This window comes from Nanorana parkeri, unplaced genomic scaffold (assembly GCF_000935625.1).
Source record: "Nanorana parkeri isolate BGI_ZX_2015 unplaced genomic scaffold, ASM93562v1 scaffold628, whole genome shotgun sequence".
NCBI lineage: Eukaryota > Metazoa > Chordata > Amphibia > Anura > Dicroglossidae > Nanorana > Nanorana parkeri.
This window is the reverse complement of record NW_017306896.1, coordinates 458808-480480: the sequence shown is the minus strand read 5'-3', so window position 1 is coordinate 480480 and position 21673 is coordinate 458808. Positions and strand designations below refer to the sequence as shown.

Sequence of the window (21673 nt, the reverse complement as noted above, 5' to 3'; positions counted from 1 at the left end):
GAGATCAGTGGTCAGCACGGGGGGGTGTGAGTACTGGTCATTACACACGGAGAGGAGAGCAGCACAGACACGAAGAGGAGAGCAGTGGGCAGCACACAGACACGGAGGGGAGAGCAGTAGGCAGCAGACACACGGAGAGGAGAGCAGTGGGCAGCACACGGACACGGAGGGGAGAGGAGAGCAGTGTTCGGTATAGAGATGGGAGAGGCGGGAGACGCGCACACAACGACATACCCCGAACTGCTCTACAGCCGCCCCGACTCTTCTGACAGGAGCGCCTGACGTCCCCGGAGCCACGTCATGACGTCACAGCGTGTGTCTGGGAGGTGACTGCGGATGCTGATGGTCCCGCACTGTCCCCTGGCTGCTGTATCTTTACATTCATCCCCTCGGTGGAGCTGTGCGGGGTCACCCCTGGGCGGCTGTGTGCGGTGCGGATACAATGTACACATCGTCACATACATCAGTCATCAGTGTCACATTCTCTTCTCTCATCCAGTCATGTAGAAAAGCTGAGCCCGGCTCTGTCCACACACCCGATGATGTCCGGACGAAATGTGTACAGAGGAATCTGCTTTTCACACGATCGGATAACTGAAGTGAATGTTGACATAGATGATTGTGTGATGATCCTCACCTCAGTGTGTGCGCAGTCATACAAAGCCCCCAGGGGCTCATTCACACCAGGGTATTGCGGTAAAAGCAATGACGAGCTCCAGCGTTGGGTTGTAATCGCACTTGAAGCAATAAGTTGCGGTCAGGCCCCGTTCCAATCTTCACCTTCCATGAACATGTGTCAAACGCATGCATTGATGTGCATTGACATAACACGTTAAAAACATGCAATGCACTTGCCGTGCCTTTACTTGTAAATTAAACCCCAAACGTGTTCGAGAAAACTCATGTTTTTTTTCCCGCAAGTTAAACGCACACAAACATGCGTGCTGAAAAAACGCAGTACACATGCAGCAGAATTTACTGCATGAGCTACTTTGTGGAGCCTGGGCAGCCCAATTAAATGAATGAGCTGACGTGCAGCAACGGCGGCAAACACAACATACATTTACGGATCGTCAAGGTGAGAATGGAGCCACATGAGGGTCCCAGGACACAAGGGACAATCATCTGTCTCTAAACGCAGGTAATCCAGAGCCGAGGGTCCGGAGGGTGAATCATGCCCTAGGAATCCACAGCTGGACCTTAGTGCCTTGTGTGAATGAGGCCTCACCCCAGAAGGCTCCTAGCTGTATATGAGTGCCGCCCTCTTTTAGATTTTCCCTATTACGTGAGGTGATAACAATCGTGGGCACAGAAACCGGGGCAGACTGGCCTGCAGGGGCATAGTTGAATCCCCCTGTGGGCCCAGGGGTAGGAAACCTTGGCTATGATCAAACTACATATCCCATTATGTCTCTGGGAGTCATGCCTGTGGCTGTTAGAGTCTTGCAGTGCATCATGGGACTTGTAGCCCCACAACAGCTGGAGTGCCAAGGTTACCAACCTCTGATATAAGGCAAAATTGCACCTGGGGGAGTCCTGTCCTAGGAGTAGGAGACAGAGCTTTACAATGTGTACTGTATAGGCCATACACATACAGTATATATCATACAGCCCTGCCTCTTAGCTCTTAGAAGAGGATGTGCAGTCAGGGGTGACAGAGGGGATTGCCCAAAAACATGCTGCTGTGGTTACGCACCTAAACAGGTAGTGGGTGGGAAGCACCGCCGTTGTTAGGCTACTCCAGACAGAAGGTTGTGCTGTGCATATTTGTGGCAGATTTACTAGATCTGTCTTGCAGGAGATAGTTTAATCATTTCAAAGGGGATGTAGAATGAGGCTCACTGTTCTCCTTGCTGGAGGGAAAGCTATATCTGAGGCACGGCGGTAAAAGGATCTTCCTGCTTCAGTCTCTCGATCTCTGCTTGCTCCACCTCTCCTGATGCTTCTTGAATAATCCCCAACCAGTCATCAGATCACCAGTCATCAGGGGGAAGCTCTGACATGAGACAGGAAAGCCCCATTCCTCTACCAAGATGGCTGCTTCTTCACAGAGACACAATGGGAAACGAGGTATGTTGTTACCAAATGGTGAAAAGATCAGCTGCCGGGAGACCACAGGAAATCCTGGTGTCTAGACCTTTGCCCCCTGCAGATTGTGGACACAGCTTCCACAGTACAGTGCAAGTGCTCTGCAACCCACATATATCTCACCCAGTTAGAGTTGAAAATCACGTACAGCCAATCACAGGTCCTGCAAGTAAAACATTTCTGTGTGAGGTCAGATATAATTGTCTTTTTCTGTTCAGTAACACTAACACGTTGCAACTGGTCTCGACCAGGTGGACACGAGTGCCTTGCCCCTGTCAGGAGCCTTGTGCCCAGGGGGGGAGTCACGGAAGGGCCCTATCTCTTCAGGAGATGGACCAGTTCATGGACTTGGTATTCACATGCACTTTTTTTCTTCACTATGGTGTTTAGTTTTAGTGCACGCACAGCGGGTTTCAAAAATATCCCTAAAGCTCTGTTCACACATGAGCGGCTGTCCGTGCGTATTCAGCTCTACGGATAAGCGCAGAGCCGCTCTAAACACAAAAAAAACAATGTATTTTCAATGTGCATCGTTCTCACCATTGAGGGGACCATGCGGCACGAAACCGCGCTTCCCCGAAATAGTGCAATCGCAATAATCCGGTGGATTCCGCACGTTCGTGGCTATTTCATAGCCACAAACGAGCGGCATCTGCGCGGATGGTGTTTTCGTCCCGCACGGTCTTCCACACGGAAAATTCTGCGGGAACTGCAAATGCTATGCGTGAATACAGCCTAAGGCGGTATTCTGCGTATTCGGCCGTACGAATATGTGCGGAACATCGCTAAACATAAAAAACAATGCATTGCAATGCGCATTGTTCAGGCAATTGCAGCGACAGTGCGGTTTGCTAGCGTAAAATAGTCCAAGCCCAATTTTATGAGCGTATTCCACACGTCCCAGCTATAGTAATAGTCGCAAGCACGCGGAATCTGCCCGTATGGTAACGTTTGCGCGGTTTCGTTCCGTGCGGAAAACGCTACTGCTATGTGTGAATGGAGCCCAAGGCTGCCCATACACCTTGCGATCATCGGACGACACTTTTCGTCAGATGATGGAACCGTCGTACGATTTTCGTACGGCGCTGCATCCTGCCCCGATTATCGCAAAGTTGGATCAGCGGTAATTAGAAGAAAGCACCTGGACGAATTGCGGTAATCGACCGGACGTATTTTCGTCTGCGCATGTGCAGTGTAGATCGTACGAATTTTGACGTACGGAAACGCCACCAACCTTGCGAACATCGTACGATCGACCGAAGTTTTCTAACCTGCCGGTTAGTCAAAAGTCGTACGATTGTACAGTATTTGCGGTTGTACACTGCCCATCAACCTTACGAATATCGGCCGCAAACGCGATCGCATACGAAAATCGGCCGATATTCATAAGGTGTATGGGCACATTAACACATTACATGTAGATGACGACTATTTCCAGTCCATCTCACAGGACCGGAACTATCTAGTGGTCATCATATAACATCTCTTCCAAAAGTGACCTCTAATACATGAAATCCTTATTATTTATTTATCATAACAGATATGTTTTCAACCTCGGATTACTTCCTCTAAATAATTCATGATTTCCATAGGAATGCTTCCACTTGGTTGTCATAAGATTCCATTTCCTTTGTAAAATTGATGAATTCATATTATGAAGAAGAAGTTGCGTCTCTCTGCGCTCTAATGTATTTGTAAAGCGTACTGTGTACATTAAAAATAAATGTGTAACACGCTAAAGGATTTCTCCTAATTATCATCTTTACTCAATGTTAAAGAAGGTTTGTTACTTGTCACAATAGTCTTTTTATAGCGTTTTCGTTTAAAATGGAAGCACTACGTATGTCAAAAATGTTAATAAGTAACTGAAGCCATGTTTTTTTTAAAGTTTTCAACAGGGTAGAGAAGGTTTAGCACTTATATTATAATTCCTCTTGTTTGCCTCTGTTGTGTCATCTCAGTGGCTGCCAGAATTGGGAGGTCAGATCCAAGAGGCCATAAGGCAGGGGTGAACGACTGCAGCCCTCCAGTTGTTGTGGAGCTACAAGTCCCATGAGGCATTGCAAGACTCTTGACAGTTACAGGTTTGACTCCCAGAGGATTTGTAGTTAAAGCACAGCTGGAGGGCCGGAGTTGCCCACCCTTGCCATAAGGCATCACTCCTTCCAGAGGGTAGGACACCCCATTGGACACCAGCCCTGCTCTGATTGACGTGGTGAGGAAGTGTCATCAGTGGTGACAACACTGCATCTCGGCATACATAAGGAGGCAGCTGCACAGGGTGACAATGCTGCAATGAGTCCTCTGCAGGCAAAATAGTGTTGTCACTCTGTGAAAGTAAGGCCCATTGACTGCCAGGATCACCTGGAATGTATTATAGGGATGAATTATGAATCCTCCACCCAGCCATTAAAGGAGAACTATGGGGTAAGGGCTTTTCCCCATAGTTCTCCTAAGGGTAACGGGGGGACACAAACTAGCGTCCTCCCGTGACCCAAAGCTCAGTATACCGCGAGATACAGCTCACGGTATACTGAGACGCCGGAACGGATCCCGACATCACTGTCGAGATCCACCCAGCTGCGTGATTGACAGCTGGCTCTGCCTATCTAGAGGCAGAGCCAGCTGTACCCGCCCCCTCCCCGTCCTTTCCGCCAGTCACTGCTGGAGGGTCGGACAGGGGAGGATCCCTGCAGGGAGCCGTGAGTTACAGTCACAGCTCTGCAGAAACAGGATCAAGAAGTGAGCGGGCAAAGGTATGTGTTCGCTCACTTCCCGATCTATTGAGCCAACCTGTGACAGTTTCATTGTCACAGGTCGGCTAGAACTATGAGGCTGTGTGATTTTCACTTACCTCATAGTTCTCCTTTAAGTGGACACATGCTGTTCACACACCATTCTCACCACCAGATGGAGCAAAGGAAGCTCCCTTTATACCCTATTTAAATCCTCTTTTTAGTAACATAGGCGAATAATAGAACCTCCTCCAGCGTTTTATTGCTGTCTGTGTGTTTGTTGCAGATTTTCGTCTCATTGACAACATCAATATCAGCGTAGGAAGTGGAAGGAGATCTTCCCAACTTGGTAGATAACAATAAATATTTGACAGAGGTTCCTATTCCTACTTCAAAAATCGCTATGCCGCCACATATGTACGGAAATATCTTGGATTCCAGCCTCAAGAATCCGTAGGTCCCAGCCGCAGCCTTGTCAATGTAACCTAATCATAGTGAAGACAAACCAGCAGGAGACTTAAGCTGGACATACACTGCTTAGATCTTCACAAGAACTTTCATATGAAAGAATGTTGTTCGACTTTCTATTAGTTGATGGGGTCAAATCGAAGATCAATTTCGACCATAGTGATGAATAAACTCAAAGGAGCAGGATGGGAAATTTTTCTTGTGAATGTGGTTTTCGCTCGGGAAACTCCATTCATTCCAAAATCAAACGTTAAAGCAAACAAAATTTCAATCAACATTCGTCAGGTGTCTGATGGCATTATCAGGTGGTAAAGAAAAATATTTTGTATAAATGTTCGTTCGGAAATCTACTAGTGTATGGCCAGCTTTAGGCTTCATATACACCTACATAATAGATGGGTTCTGCGATTCCTAGGCCAGGAACCTACGAATTCCTGCGGCAGGAATCCCAAATATGCCATTTAGAAGTGGCAGCTGTCACCCGTTCAAGTTGATGATCGGGTGACAGCGGTCAGATTAAAAAACGGCAGTCCACAAGTGATCTTCTTCGATACAATTACATGCGGTTAGGAAAAACTAGATTGTGCATCCAGGGATAGTCATCTGTTCCTAACCGCATGTAATCTTATGTGATACAAGTGCCTGCAGACTGCCACTTTCAAATGCGGCCTCTGTCACATGATCATTAACTTGAACGGGTGACAGTTTCCACATCTAAACGGCATATTTGGGATTCCTGCTGCGGGAATTCATAGGTTCCTGTTGCAGGAATCCCAAAACGCGCCAACTCTGTAGACGTGAACGAAGCCTTAGGAGTTGATTTACTAAAGACAATTAGGTTGTACGCTTTGAAAAGGAATTTGCACTTTGCAGAGGGATTTTCCCTTACCTTTATGAATGTGGTGAAGCTCTGCTGACTTCCAATCATGTACAAGCAAAATTACAGGGTTTTCACCTTGCTCGTGGTTGGGTATCCTTTGCAAGGTTTTCACCGCATTCACTAAGCTATGGCAACATTCCCTTGCATAGTGAAAAGCATATTGTAAATCATACCCTTATTGTCCCACAACAGGTAGAGTAAGAAATAGTCTACAATACTGCATGACACATGGTTGGATGCTTTCATTTATATACATTCCCGCATTTTGAAATAATTTTACCTTGTTATTGAACCTCATTATCCAAACTCAACATACTGTCATGGAGATCCACAGAGTTATGTTCTGAAACACAACTTGTTCATTAAATTAGAATATAACATGTTGCTCTTCAATAAGTATGAACTTAAAAACCAAGAGAACATTAATAATAAGAACTGATTCTGGCCTGTGAGGCAGCAACTCTCATTTGGGGCCCACTGATTAATGTATTTTTTGGGGATAGTGGCTGATTTGTAGAACAGTAGAAAGGCATCATGGCACACTCACAAACTAGCATGTAAAACAACTTGTCTCACCACTAAGGACAATTACAGAGGTTTGGATACACGTCTTCTGCAAAGGATGTGTAAGCCGCACTGCCGCGCCAAGGCACCTCTTATAGTGCGGTCCTAACTCTAAACTATGAGAGTCTCCATCTTGGAGCACATGGGGGCAGAAGATATCAAATTGGGTGCAGGCCTGTCAGGAGGACGCCCCACCTCCTTAAAGGTACAGAAACACACAAGGGATCCCGCACATCCCATTGGCAGCTGAGAAACCCCATGCGTCGCTGCACCAAATCGGTAAAGCAAAACAAACGACAAACGCACTCAACAATTTGTTACCAGTTATACAGTAAAGTGGCTGATTTGTGGTACAGTGGTTGCAGCATGTAGACTTAGAAGCGCAGATGGTATTTAAACACATTTTGGGGGGATGTATCAAGATTGGAGCATGCCTAATCTATAGCAGTTGCTCACAGTAGCCAATCAGCTTCTCTCTTCAGTTTGCTTTGACAATGAAAAATAGAACCTGATTAGTTACTATGGGCAACTGCCTTAGATTCTGTCTGCTCCAATATTGATAAATTACCGCCATTATATTTAAATAGACCCACTTTTTGGCCACACTCACTGTTCAGTGTGGTATGCTATCTGCCCTGCATCTTTTGTCCATTTAGGGCACCCAAGTTTGCCCTAGTTCTTTTAAGACCATAGAAACACATTACATTGGAACTGATTACTTGGCTAGTAGCACAATTACTAGAGATGCGCCAAAATTTTGTCAGAAAATGGTACTATGGGCAAAATGCCGATAGTACAAAAAAAAGCTGAAAATACGGAGCATCCCTAGCTTCTCTGCTCTCCAGTGGGCACCAGCAGCTGGATTTGCTCTACTCTCCCCTGCCTGTGTTGGCAAAGACAACAGAGGGATCGGAGGGGACAGAGAGCCCATTTAGCTGCTGGCACCCAGCGGGGAGGAGAGACCTGTCAGGAGGCCAAGCGGGGAGGAGAGCTCTGCTCCAGTGACAGGCGGGAGGGGGAAGAACAGTCAGGATGAAGAGTGGAGCACAAACACTGAGCGATCAGTACTGATCACTCAGTGTTTGTAAATAACTGAGGACACTATGTCCCCAGTTATGATTAACAGGAAGTGTTATACATCACTTCCTGTTAATTTATGAATGGGGACATAGTAAATATTTACTATCTACTGACTTTATGAATGAACAGGAAGCAGCTCAGTACAGAGGCTTCCTGTGCATTCATGACTGGGTTGATAGTAAATATTTACTATCTCCAGATTGTGAATGAACAGGAAGCCTCTGTATTGAGAGCTTCCTGTTCATTGAGTGCTGGGACTGCAGAAAAAGAGACTAAGGACTCTGTGTCCTCAATCTCTTTTACTACTTTAAAAGGGAAATATCAGGGGTTTGTTTAGATTCCCAATATTTCCCCAAAGCCCCTAACAGTAAAAAAAACAAAAAACAAATAGGAAATACTAATGTCACAGAGCACTGGTTTCACTTTATTAACCAATGCAAAACTCCAGGCATAACAACCTCTAATAACATTTACTACCAGGAATAGTACAAACATTCTCACTGGAAGTGGAACGTATAGTAGTTTTGGACATATTTTCTTAATTATGACCTAAGTAAAGTTCAAAAAATATATTTTTTTTTTAGTCAGATAAAAATGAAATATCGCATATGCAGTAAACTCCCCATTATCCGGCATTCAAGCAACCAGCATTCTCAAGCAAGCGGCAAAAAAAATTGAGGACATAATATGTCTGCAGGGGGCTGCTTTAGAGTTAGTATTAACTCTTAGGGCCGGTGCCCACCTGTGCGATCTGTGACTGCGTGGCAATCGTGCACGATACCACGCGGATTGCCACGGGATCACGTTGTTGGCTATCAGCGACGATCGCACTGTGGGTTCCATTATTTTCTAATGGCACCCCAGTCGCCCCGGGCGGATCGCGCGGTTTCCCGCCACGATTCCGCCCATGCATCCATACACTAAAACAGCCGCACTTCGTGTATCGCAAAAAAAGGTACATGTACCTTTTTTCTGCGATTGCGGACTGGATGTTCCCCATTGAAATCGATGGGGCCGCGTGACAATCGCTGTCTGCAATTGTGCACAACCAAGCAATCCCAGGAGGCGCATTCTGGATCTCTCTGGTCTGCACCGGGCCTCAAGCAACCAGAAAATGCATTTTATCCGGCACCTAGTGATCCCCGTGGGTGCCAGATGACTGGGAGTTTACTGTAAATATTATGTAGTCTTCTATTTAGGCAGCTAATGGAGCCTCTCTGCTCTTTTGTGTTTCACATTTTTAGCTGCCTCCTTTAATCCTTTGATGTAATAAGCCTGTTATTTACACAGATCAATAGCTTAAAATAAAATGTACACACAAATGGAAGAGTAACTCAATTGATTTAACCCTTATCAGGTGGCCCAAGTTTGTCCAAGTGACCCTGAAAGTAGGCAGATTCTGCTGTGCTCTCTTTTTTTTTATAACCCATTGTACTCTGGGAATCCTTTGCCATGTCTGAAAGATTTGACTCGCCAAACTAAGTATGCATACAATAAATCTATTTATATAAAAATGTAAACACTTTAAAACATTTCCATTTAGTATGTCCACTACCATTTTCAATTACTTTTGTTTACTGTGTTCATTGCAAACAACTGAAAGTCTGTAACTTTTGCCAATAAACCTGATTTGCAATGGGGTTAAATACTTTTGACTAGAACTGTAACTTTTTTTTTAGCGCCTAGTCAAAAACAAGCAGTTAACCCTTGCAGTGCGGAGGTAGCCCCCTGCAAGGGTTAATAGAAGTTTTGCCCGGAGTCCTTCTTTAAAAGTGACAATTGCCGCAAAATCTGCTTTTTTGTTTTATCTTTAAAAGGCCTATTTATTGTCATCTTGTTATTGTTGGCTGACGTTTTTCATTCAGGTTTAGCTGAATAACATTTTTGGCTTACCGGTTGATTTACCCCTTGCTTAAAAACGCTTTTGAATTTTTTTCTTAAGTACATTACCTTAAAGGAGAACTATGGGGTTAAGGCTTTTCCCCATAGTTCTCCTTAGGGTAACGGGAGGACACAAACTAGCGTCCTTCCGTCACCCTAGGTTCCGTATACCGCGAGCTGTAGCTCGCGGTATACTGAGACGCAGCAGTATACCGCGAGCTGCAGCTTGCGGTATACTGAGACGCCGCAGCTGAAGCGGATCCCGACAATTGTGCCGGGATTCGCCCAGCTGCGTGACTGACAGCTGGTTCTGACTATCTAGAGCCAGAGCCAGATGTACCCGCCCCCTCCCCCGTCCGTTCCGGCAGTCAGCGCTGGCGGATCGGAGCGGGGAGGGAGGAATCCAGCCCCTCCCCTGTCACGGTATGTGTTCGCTTACCTCCCGATCTACTGAGCCGACCTGTGACAGTCTCATTGTCACAGGTCGGCTAGAACTAGTGAAAAGCACTCATCTCATAGTTCTCCTTTAATATCCTTCCACACTCTGTACAATACTTTGCACATGTTGGAGCTCTGTAAATTATATACAGTAAGAGACTCAATAAAGTTTAACCTTTTCATAGTGCCTTAGATAGAATACAGCCTCTAGTAATTCCCTGATGTATACATTTCACACAGAAATCTTTATACCTTACATTTCATATATTGCATAACCATCTTATGAAATGATACAGCAAATAAAGAGATAGAAAAAAAAAGACTTAACCTACAAGAGATTCTTGCGAACCTTTCCTAATGTATCACTACATCATGAAAGATTTTTTTCTAGCGGTTTTGTGATAAGCTAGTGAATCTTCTTTGCTAGAAATACCACGGGTAAAAGATAACAAAGAGTTTGACCTTGGAAAATTAATATGAGAAGAATAACACTGACCTTATAATATGACTGATCTGCGTTCCCTCTAGATCTTGTCAAATCAATAGCAGACCAAAGTGGCGAGTTTATCATTTATCCTAAATGAAAAGTGTCTCTTGTGCATCTTAATGTCTTACACGTGTAGCTGTCTGCTTTTTTATGGTCACTGAATATTCCATGGAAGGTGTACTGAGTCTACGGAGCATGATAGCAGTATTACACTCTCAGTCTTTTCTTCAATTCAGATCAAACAAATATACATTTCCCAGCAAAGTATTCCAATTTGTGCCCAAACACTTACAGTGTTTCCAAACAGCTCCAACTGTCCCAGCTCCACTTCCCCGAACTTCCTGTCCAATACAAGATCACAAGGGACAGCAAAGTCTCCAGCAACTGTCCATTTACTAGATTGGAGAAAGGAGGAGGGGAGATCAGGGAGGGACTTTATTGTGGAGAAACACAACAGAGGGGAATTTATCAAAACTGGAGCAGACAAAATCTGGAGAAGCTGTGCATGGCAACCAATCAGCATCCACCTTTCATTTTCAAACCTTAACTAAACAAACTGAAGAGAGAAGCTGATTGGTTGCCATAGGCAACTGCTTCAGATTATTCTGCTCCAGTATTGATAAATTCCCCACACACAGCTTACTAGCACACACACACAAGGTACATAGTACCCTGAAAGAGAAAGGAGACACCCTAAAACAGGATATCAGGGCCATTGATCAGGGAACTAGTTGATTCTTCAGGAAACGAAAACTTTTAAACATCAAGAAGCAGCATCCATTGTAAGTGATTTAATCAGCATTTAAAATAGCTTAAAAACCTTGAAGCAGACACCTGACTTAGGCAACCTCAGGGATCCTAACCTGATAAGTAATTTCAGGGAGATGCCCTTCTGATTTCAGGGAGGTGCCCTCTGGGGATGGTGTAACAACAAGGAAGAGAGCACCCCCCTGAAATTATGCCAGATAGCACAGCTAATGCTTCCCTTGCTATCTGCTGTTTTTTTAGTGTTCTGACAGCTGCTGCCGTCAGAACACTAAAAAATAATAATTAAAAAAAAAACAGCATAGGAATGAATAGCTAGATTGCTGTTGGCAATTTCAATTTGCAGTAGCCAATAGCAAGCTGGCTATTGCACCTGCCCTCTGCTGCTGTCAGTCAGTAAAGGAGGATCTGATGGAGAACTTCAGGTCTAACTCTGCTGATTGACAGCAGCAGTGGGCAGGTGGAATAGCTAGTCTGCTATTGGCTATTACAATGTGCAATAGCCAATAGCAATCTAGCTATTCGTTCCTAAGCCATTTTTTTTTCTGATTGATGGCGGCTGGCAGCCCTGATGTCAAGAAAAAAAAAAAAAAAACAGAAAGATTTAATCTGCTAGATAAAGCAGAGTAAACCTTTCAGGGAGAAAATGTTTCTCTCCCGGGTGTCCGGAAGCCGCTATATAGCGGGAGACTCCCGGAACATCCGGGAGAGTTGAGATGTCTGCAACCTTATCCTTCAAACAAGTCAGTTGTAAATGATATAGAGTGCTTATAGTAAGCATTCCGCAATTGATCTTTTGCCTAGGCCCACTTTATCCCCCATTAAATTTTTTTGTTCTCTTTTGAGGCACAGGAGGACATTTACTAATGTACTTCTGTGTAGGGATTGACCAATATGTATTTTCCGGTACCGATTCCGATTATTGGCCACATTTCAGGCTGATAACCAATATCAGGTACCAATATTCTGTTTACATCCAGCTGCTGGTGCAGCTGGATGTAAACAGCAGGCAGTCGCCTGATATCAGCCGATTACATGTTTTTGTTTGTTTCTTTTTGTATTCTGACAGTGGGCGCTGTCAGAATACAAAGAAAAAAAACACCAGATAGCAGGAGAAGCATTAGCTCCCCTGCCATCTACCAATTCCCCTGCTGTCTGTTTTTCTGGATCTTACTCTGACAGCGGCCGCCGGCTGCCATCACAGTAAAGAAAAACACAACAACAAATAGTATGTGCCCCAAATGCAGCATTCATCACCCTGATTTCATCCACCTGATGTGGTCTTGCCCTAAAATAACTGCTTTCTGGCAAAGGGTGGTGGACTACATGAACTCTTTATCTGAGGAGGAAAGGGAACCCCTACCATCCGTCTGTTTACTGCATGATATGCCCCACGACTCCCGCAATACTGGTCCCTTCAATTTCCCGATGGGAGCATCTTTGCCTACTGGCTTCCAAAAAAAACATCCTTACCAACTGTCTACTCCCTACCGTTCCCACCGCGATGGACCTGACTAACACCCTTCATAGGCTCATGCTCCTGGACAAATCAGACTCTCTACATAATGAAAAAAGAAAAGGCCAGTTTTTTAGTACATGGTCAGCTTTCCTAACTACAACGCTATCCCTAGATCAACTTAAGGACATTATGCTGCCCTTTCGATCCTCCAAATGGTATGATATAGCCAAATTAGACGGCTCATTGGGAGCCTTAGATGTCTTATAGCCCTAAGGCTATCGGTACCCTTCGGCTAGGTGATGCACCGACAATTGCTGAATCGAGACGGTGGAAAACCTCTCTTTTCTCTTTATTGTATTACTCCATCGCCCGACGTTCCTTGTCCCTTGACGTCCAGTTTATCCCATTGTCCCATTTTCAGTATTGATTCACCCTTGTTTGGTCCACTCCGACAATAGATCCTCTCGAATATTACGATGATGCATTATATGTATGTCTATGTGTTTTTCCTACCCTATCTCTTTGTGGAATACCGCTCTGTTTACCGTTAATGGTTTGTTAAGTGGTCGTTATAGTGACTTTTTGATGGTATTATAGTTATTTGAAGCACTGTTGATCCGCATACATCTATAACCTTGTATAACGCTTGTCCTCTATGTGTATAACGCTTGTCTTTCTATGTATTACAACTGAAAACTCAATAAAAAAGTACATGCTTAAAAAAAACAAATAGTATGTGAATGAATAGCTAGGCTGGCTATTTCAAATTGCAATAGCCAATAGCAGGCTGGCTATTGCACCCGCCCGGTGCTGCTGTCAATCAGCAGAGGAGGACCTGAAGGAGAACTTCAGGTCCACCTCTGCTCTGTTTGTATTTATATGTCTAATCTGCAATGAAGCTCGGTGCCAGCACTAGGGATATAGACAGCTATTATACAACCAGGGCCGGATTTACTTTCTCTGCTGCCCCAATGCTAGGTTCCTCAATGCGCCACCTACCGGCCAAACCCCCCCATGGAGAATGGCAGACCTGCAGGCTACATACAATGTCGCCGAGATCACTTGTACAAAAAAAAGCGGTGGCTTCCTCGCTGTACTTTTAGCTCTGCTTGACCAAAGCAGGGCTAAATGTAGAAAACAACTACCCGCCCGGGCATCAGGAGATAGGAATTCCACACCCCTGCTGGATTTACGTGTCCAGAAGATTGATAAATGGATTGGGTCAGTGGCAACATGTTTACCATTATCAGCTTTATTATTTCATATAATATAAACATATATTCTACAGAACTTCAAGAGCTCGTTTACATGAGCAGTGGGCTAATAAATGGGATGCACATGGTGATAAAGTGATATGAAATGAACATGACACATGGGGACCTAAGGAAACATGTATGAGTGTGACAAACGTAGAAATACCTTGCCGCACTCCTTACCAGGAAGCCCCAAATTAAATAAGGGGGGGTGCTCGCAGTGACCACGGATGGCGCCGCTAAACAGTGCAAAAATAAACAGAGGTCACCAACACACCAATAGTGTTGAAGTCCAAAGTATTTGTTTATTGGAACATCATGTCACCAGAACTTCTGGAAGCTCTAGTGACATGATGTTCCAATAAATGAACACTTTGGACTTCAACACTATTGGTGTGTTGGTGACCTCCGTTTATTCATGTATGAGTGTGAGACACGTTGAGGGGACACTTATAAATGTGACACACAGGGAGCTCAAGGGACACTAATAAATGTGATGCACATGGTGACAAACTGATACTAATGAACATGACAGTTGGGGAGCTGAGGGAACATTAATGATTGGGAGACATGTTGAGGGGACAGTAATAAATGTGACACACCGGGAGCTTAGGGAACACAAATACATGTGACACACAGGGAGCTTAGGCGACACTAATAAATGTGATACATAGTGAACTCAGGGGACAGTAATAAATGTGAAACACAGGGAGCACAAATAAATCTGACACACGGGGAGCTTAAGGGGCACTAATAAATGTGACACATAGGGAACTCAGGGGACAGTAATACATTTTACACACAGGGAACTCAGAGAACACTCATAAATGCAGGGATCTCAAGTCTCCCTGATGTTCAGGGAGTCTCCCTCTTTTGGACAGCAGCTCCCTGATGTCTGCGAGAGAGGCATTTTCTCCCTGAAAGGTTTACTCTGAGTAAACCTTTCCGGTAAGATATCAGGGGGTAAAGTTTCAGAGTGAGGCTTGCCTCCTGGAGGAAGGTCATGTGATCTCTAGAGTAGCCTCAGAACGAGGCTTGGCTCTCAGAATGAAAAAGCTACTTGCATCGCTGTAAAAAAAAACCCCAAAAAACAGAAAGGGCACCTCCCTGAAATGAGACAGGAATCTCCCTGAAATAAGGTTTTGCAGGTTGGGATGTCTGTAAATGTGACAAGCAGGAAGATCAGGGAACACCCATAAATGTGACACGCAGGGAGCTCAGGGGACACTAATAAATGTGACGCACAGGAGATTTCCCTTAACTTCCTGTCCAATAGCCAAAGAGAGGGAAATCCCTGGTGGTCAGCAGGGTCACCAGAACTAGTTGGAAGTTCCATTGGAAGATTTCCTAACTATTCCTGTTCTGGTGACAACCCAAAATGTGTGATTTTCTTTTACTTGCATTTCAGTAAAAACAAATAGTGGGGATGAATTTCTCTAACGAGGAGACAGACAGCAGTTAAAACCTGACAGGTGTTCTTCTAATGCCTCTCCGCTCTATTCAAAACGAAAAAAGTTTTGGCTTCAGTTGCACTTTAGGCTGGGCTGCCCAACTTCCTAACCCCTGTTGTGATGTCTACACTTTTCCATTGCAGCCCCCCTTCCTTCTAAACAGGGTTTGTGGGAGTTTGAAATACACTGAATGGTTGCGGTTCAAAGATAGAAAAGACTAAACAGCTCATTCTTGTACTTTCAATACACCAAATGTTTCTGAATTCCAACAGCCAGGGCTCTATTTTTTTATGTCCTAAGATTATCTCAGTTCTATGGAGGTTTTATGTAAGTGTTAAATAAAAAGCTGTTGGACGCATGGATATCTGTTTGAACAGTGACACCTACAGTCTGAAGTACGGTATTACGCTGCATTTAAAGGGAAACTTATTATATATTTCCAATGCTGATTTATTATAGAGGGTACAAGCTCTGTAGCTGTTATTGCATCACTACATAGTGTGTCATGAACCCAGAACAAGCATGCAGTCAGTGCAGCATTTGCAGACCCAAGGGTGTCCCTGGACTAGTGCCCAGCTTACTGACGTCACCGGTTGCCACAAGCTGGGTGGGATGCCAGTTCTTACCAACCTGGGATGCTGTGGCTGGAAAGGTGACCCAGTGAGATGCTGCCTGAGGGAACTGTCTCATTATAGGCCTCATTATAGCAATGGCCCTCAGCAGACTTGATATGCATGTTGAGATCCAGGGTCAGTTGGCAGAGCCAGCTCCCATATTTCTATGCTGATAACATCTTAAGAAAAATATTAAAAAGATGAGCAAAAATGATTTGTTAGTAACAATTCAGTGTAAATCTGCATTCTCTATAGAGAAATAATTTTTCAACCACCTCCCATCTATGGCCGTTCCCGAACGGCCAGGCGGCAGCCTTATAGGAGTGAGAAGGCGTCTTAAGACGTCCTGCCTCTCCCACCACTTGTGTGCGGCGCTCAGCACGGAGGAAATAACTGGGGAAACTGTTAGAAATGTAAAGAGTCAGCGATGGCTGTTTACACTCAAGCAATCAGGCTTCTCTAGAGGCGCCCGATCGCTTGTAGTAGCTGCCAGTGTGTTCCCCCCGCACCGTCGCTGCTGCCAGTCCCGAGAGCCGCTGTGCCCGATGCGGCTGGGACCGGCACAGTGACTCTGTTACTGGAGATCAAAGGGAGTTCAGTACACAATCTTTCATTGATCTCCTCTCTGGTCCCCGAATGCAGGAAGTGATATATATTACATCACTTCCGCATTCAGTGTCACTCTCAGGCAAGAGATGGCGGTGAGAAGCTGGTGAGACAGCTCTCTGGGGGTCCCGAGGTGACATTAGAGGTCTTGAAGACCCCTGTTAATTACTGATAACACTAAACTGATGAGCGGTAAAAGCGCTTAAAGCGTTACCTATGGCCAATTTACAGGCGTATGCAATTTTATGGCTTGACATGTTTGATGTCTATTTACCCGACATGACCCCATAATTTATATTTTACCCAAAAATTGGAGTGATAATAAATGTTTCATAACATTTCAAAAATTACGGTACTTTTTTGTTATTTAGTAAAAAATAAAAAACCCCACTGGTGATTAAATACCACCAAAAGAAAGCTCTATCTGTCCCCCAAAAATTGTATAAAATGCATTTCAGTACAGCGTTGCATGACGGAATAAATGTCAGTCAAAGTACCGCAGCACTAAATACTGAAAAATCGTCTGGCCAGTAAGGGGGTGTAAACACCCCGGTCTTTAAGTGGTTAAAGATAGCCACCTTCTATTTATTCACATGACCTGAAATAATATTCTGATTTTAGGATAAAGACATTTATATCAATTAAATTGCCTATCTTGGCAGAATCTGAATATTTGCTTTTAGTGGCTGAAAGTTCTGTGATATGTGGAACTGGCCAACTGTGAGATGCAGGAACATTCATTATATTAATAGGGGAGTAGTGACAAGACGAATAAGTACTACACAGTCAGGAAAGCAGGCAGATGTGACTTTAGTTCTTTTATATCTTTGCCAAAGAGACTGTTTCGTAAATTTGGAACATTTCATATGATCATTTTAGCTTTCTAGCATTTGCAAAACAGTAGCACAAATTATTTTAAATCCCAAATATCAATGTAATATTTTTCAGCTTTATAGCCAATAATTTATAATAAACGCAAAGTATTACTACAGAAAGAACTGGAGATTTCTAAAATCATAGTAAGCTAATGTTATGCAGCCATTTCAGATGCTTGGTGGCGTTAGTTATAAAGTTTATCTCTGGGGGGAAAACCAAAAGCTTCCCTTGTAGGGAGACTATCCCTGCACTGCAAGGGTTAAATGCTAGTTTAGGTCTAGGGTATTGGGCAAAGCAATTCTACTTACGTGATTCCCGTAATGTTTGCTTACCTCGTCTTCCCTATGCTTAAGCTTGTAGAGTGTCCCTTGGCTTCCTAACGTATAATGCCGGGCTTTTGCATTACACGTGATGACACCAGCAACCCTCAAACTTCCGGAGCGGAGGGGGGAAGAGGATGCAAGTGCCGGTCTTGGAGAAAACAGGAGCAGGGATCAAAGTAAGCCTGCTTTACACTGGTCCCCTAGACAAAAACGAGCAGTTGACCCTTGCAGTATATGTTTTTTTAATGTTTCCCTGGAAATAGTTCTTAAAGCTTTAAAAAAATAAATTCTGCTTAAAAGCCGGACCTGAAAATAACTGAAATCCTCTTCTGCATTACGCTCTGATACTGGACACGTTCTGTCACTACAGGTGTATAGTTTCCGACTTTGGCCTGGAGCTTTGTCAAACTACAGCTGAACCATCCAACGAGAGACAGGATATTTATGCAAATGTGAAGAACTCAAGGCTGACAGAGTCTATTCAAGTTGCATTGCATCCCAGAGGATAATTTTTTAAGTTTTAGCCATGGCGTCCAAGGTGAAACACCGGCAGCCAACACTCCTGAAATTATTAGATGCCGGAGAGCCTAATGGAAACAGAGGGAAGGCAGAAGACACGGGCCACCAGGGTTGCTTTAAAATGCCAACAGGTTCTCTTTAAAGCAGAAAGTGTAGAATGCTTGCATGGCCAGAATATCACAGCAAAGTGTGTTTGTAAATGATAGTAATGAGGGTTATTACTGCTGATCGCATGAGCCTCATTAATTCCTCCATGCGACAGATGCAATCATCTGTGGGCTTGAAGTGCTGTACATGAAATTACAGCTGCCAGCACCCACAGCCATTCTCAGCAGTTTGCATGTACTAGCACATGCTGGACGATCATGCCTGGGCACAGACTGTTTGCGTCCAGATGTAATTGTACGCAAGTAATCGTAGCATGGATTCAATTTACCAACAAATTTAAAACATCAAAAGTTAAACCAGGGTAGTTAACTAGCAGAGTAAAGCAATATATAAAGGAAAAGGATATTGCCTTTCAAAAAATATAAGTGTGAGGGTAACAAAATAGTTAATGTATCTCAGTGGCTGTCACAGAGCAGAGTAATGAAGAGTAAGGAAAGATTAAATGTAAACAAATCTCCAGGACCGGATGGGTTTCATCCGCAGGAACTCAAGGAGCTTAGCCAGATCATAGCCAGACCACTGTTTATAATTCTTATGGACACTTTAATGTCAGGTATGGTACCGGCTGATTGGCAGAAAACGAATGTGATACCGATATACAAAAAGGGGAAACTAATTACACATGGTAACTATAGGTCAGTATGTGCAAAATATTCGAAGTAATTATAAGGGACTATATATAGGAATTTGCCTATGAAAATGGTATAATAAGTAGCAACCAACATGGCTTCATGATCGACCGTTCTTATCAGACAGATCTATTAACATTCTATGAGGAAGTCAGTATTAATTTAGACAGAGGAATACCAGTAGACGTGGTGTATCTTGACTTTGCTAAAGCATATCATACAGTACCCCACAAAGGTTTAATTCATAAACTAAGGTCTATCGGTTTGGATGAAATTGTATGTACATGGGAGGAAAACTGGCTGCACAAATGGATCCAAAGGGTAGTAATAAATATGTAATTTTCTAATTGGGCAAAAGGTATGAGTGGTGTGCTCCAGGGTTCGGTCCTCTGACCAGTCCTGTTCATCTTATTCATCCACGACATAGAGATTGGATTAAATAGTTACATTGCAGTTTTTGCAGATGATATTAAACTGTATAGGGCAATTAAATCTCAACAAGACATAAATTCACTTCAACCTAAATAAATTTGAGGCCTAGGCTGCAAGATGGCAAATGCGATTTAATATTGAAAATTGCAAGGTTATGCACATGGGAGCAAAGAACGTGTATGCAAACTAACACTTGGGGGGTGCTCCATTGGGGAAGTTGGACCTAGGGGTCCTCATAGAACACCGATTTAGCAATGGCAAGCAGCGGCCATCAAGGCAATCAAGAAACTATCTTGCATTAAAAGAGGGATTTTGGCAAAGGATGAAAAAATAATTCTACCACTTTATAAATCACTGGTTCAGCCTCACCCTGAGTATGCGGTTCAGTTTTGGTCACCAACCCTCAGGAAAGACGTCTTTGAACGTGAGAGAGTTCAGAAGAGGACTACAAAATTAATAAAGGGGATGAAAGGCCTGAATTACGAAGATCGCCTCCAGAAATTAAACGTATTCTCCTTAGAAAAGAGGCATTTAAGAGAGGACCTAATTGCAATTTTTAACATCATTAATGGGGACCATAATAACTAGAATAAGATGTTTACACGAGATCCCTATTGATGACACAAGGACCCAAAAAGAGATTAGAAGAGAGACTGTTTAATTTTAGCCTGCACAAAGGTTTTTATACTGTGGGAGTAGTAAAAATGTGGAATTACCTTCCACAGTCATAGTATCTGCTGATAGCATTGATATATTCAAAAAACTTTGAGATGAGTTTCTTAGGGGGGTATTCGAAGGAGCCGTAGGATCCAGCCGTAGCTTCAGCTGATCCTTTGGCTATCCTTGGCCACCAGAGCGCTTCGGTTCAGTAGAACCGAAGGGCTGCTGTACGGGCTATTCACTATAGCCCGTACAGCAGCCAAGGCGGCCGAACGGCTCAGACGAGTCGAAGGCATATGCTTTGGCTCGACTGTGCCGAAGTGACAGCCGAAGAGGGGAGAACGGCCTGCCGAAGGGCCAGCCTTTCACCCCACAAATGACAGCTGGGCGGAGCCGGCCGTGACATCACAGCCGGGTCCGCCCAGTTGTTAGAAGACTTTAGCAGGTGCCGGCCAATAGGAAACAGTTGGTACCATGCAAACAGCTGCAGGTGCCGGCAGCTGTCATTGTATTGTACAGCGACTCCTGTGCATGAGTTTTAGGGCTTGTTCACACCATCTCCAAATCAGATCTGAATGTGTTTCTACAAACGCACGTATGCGCGTATTTTTATACATTTTTTGTGCTTTTTTATGTATTCTGGTGTGTTTTTTTTTGTTCTCAATTGGTTTTGCTTGGGTTTTAAGTGTGTTCGTGTTTGCATGCATATGTGTGCATTCCAATGCAGAAAAAAATGCAGCATGCTGCACTTTTTTTTAAAAGCCCTGGAACTGAACACAATGGTGTAAACTAGCCTTGTTTAAAACAATTGGAATTACAGTGTATGCGTTTTTGGTGCAGATAAAAAAAACATTCTGGTCTGGAGAGGGTCCGGAGATGGTATGAACAGGTCCTCAGGAAGGAAGTCATGAGCTTCATGCCATTGGTCCCATGGGACCTCAAGAAAATTTGTTGGAAGAAAATATATAGGCAGTCATTGCTTTACTAACCTTTTAAAAATGCTACCTGCCCGGCTGTTATGTTGATCCAAATGCCTCAGTATTCTGGTGTGAGAAACTTCTTTAATATGTTGCTCCTCTTTCCTGCAAAAAGTTACGTATTATTGAATATGGTTGAAAATGTCCACATCCTCACAGTGGCTGTTCCGGAAGATAACGCAATTTTTTTCTGCTTCTAGTTAAATTCTCAGTTTTCAACCCTTAAATGGTTCTGCGTGTAAGACACATTTCTGTGCTACCAAGTGCTCTTTACAAAGCCTTTTCACCGACGGTTCAGAACAACCTTCTGATATCCACTT

The 21673-nt window shown here is 43.9% G+C and overlaps 1 protein-coding gene across 2 annotated transcripts in view; it reads right to left on the bottom strand.

The window, feature by feature from the left end:
- AP1S2 (adaptor related protein complex 1 sigma 2 subunit) overlaps positions 1–15475 on the bottom strand; it is a 90245-nt gene extending 74770 nt beyond the window's left edge. The window contains exons 1-2 of one of the 2 annotated variants that reach the window (XM_018563069.1): positions 15469–15475; positions 235–240 (exon numbers count right to left, since the gene is read on the bottom strand). The gene's annotated coding sequence lies outside the window, so the exon portion shown is untranslated. Of the gene's footprint in view, positions 1–234; positions 343–15468 lie in introns of those variants that run through there. The other variant, XM_018563068.1, reaches the window with a different exon arrangement.
- Positions 15476–21673: the final 6198 nt, after the last annotated feature.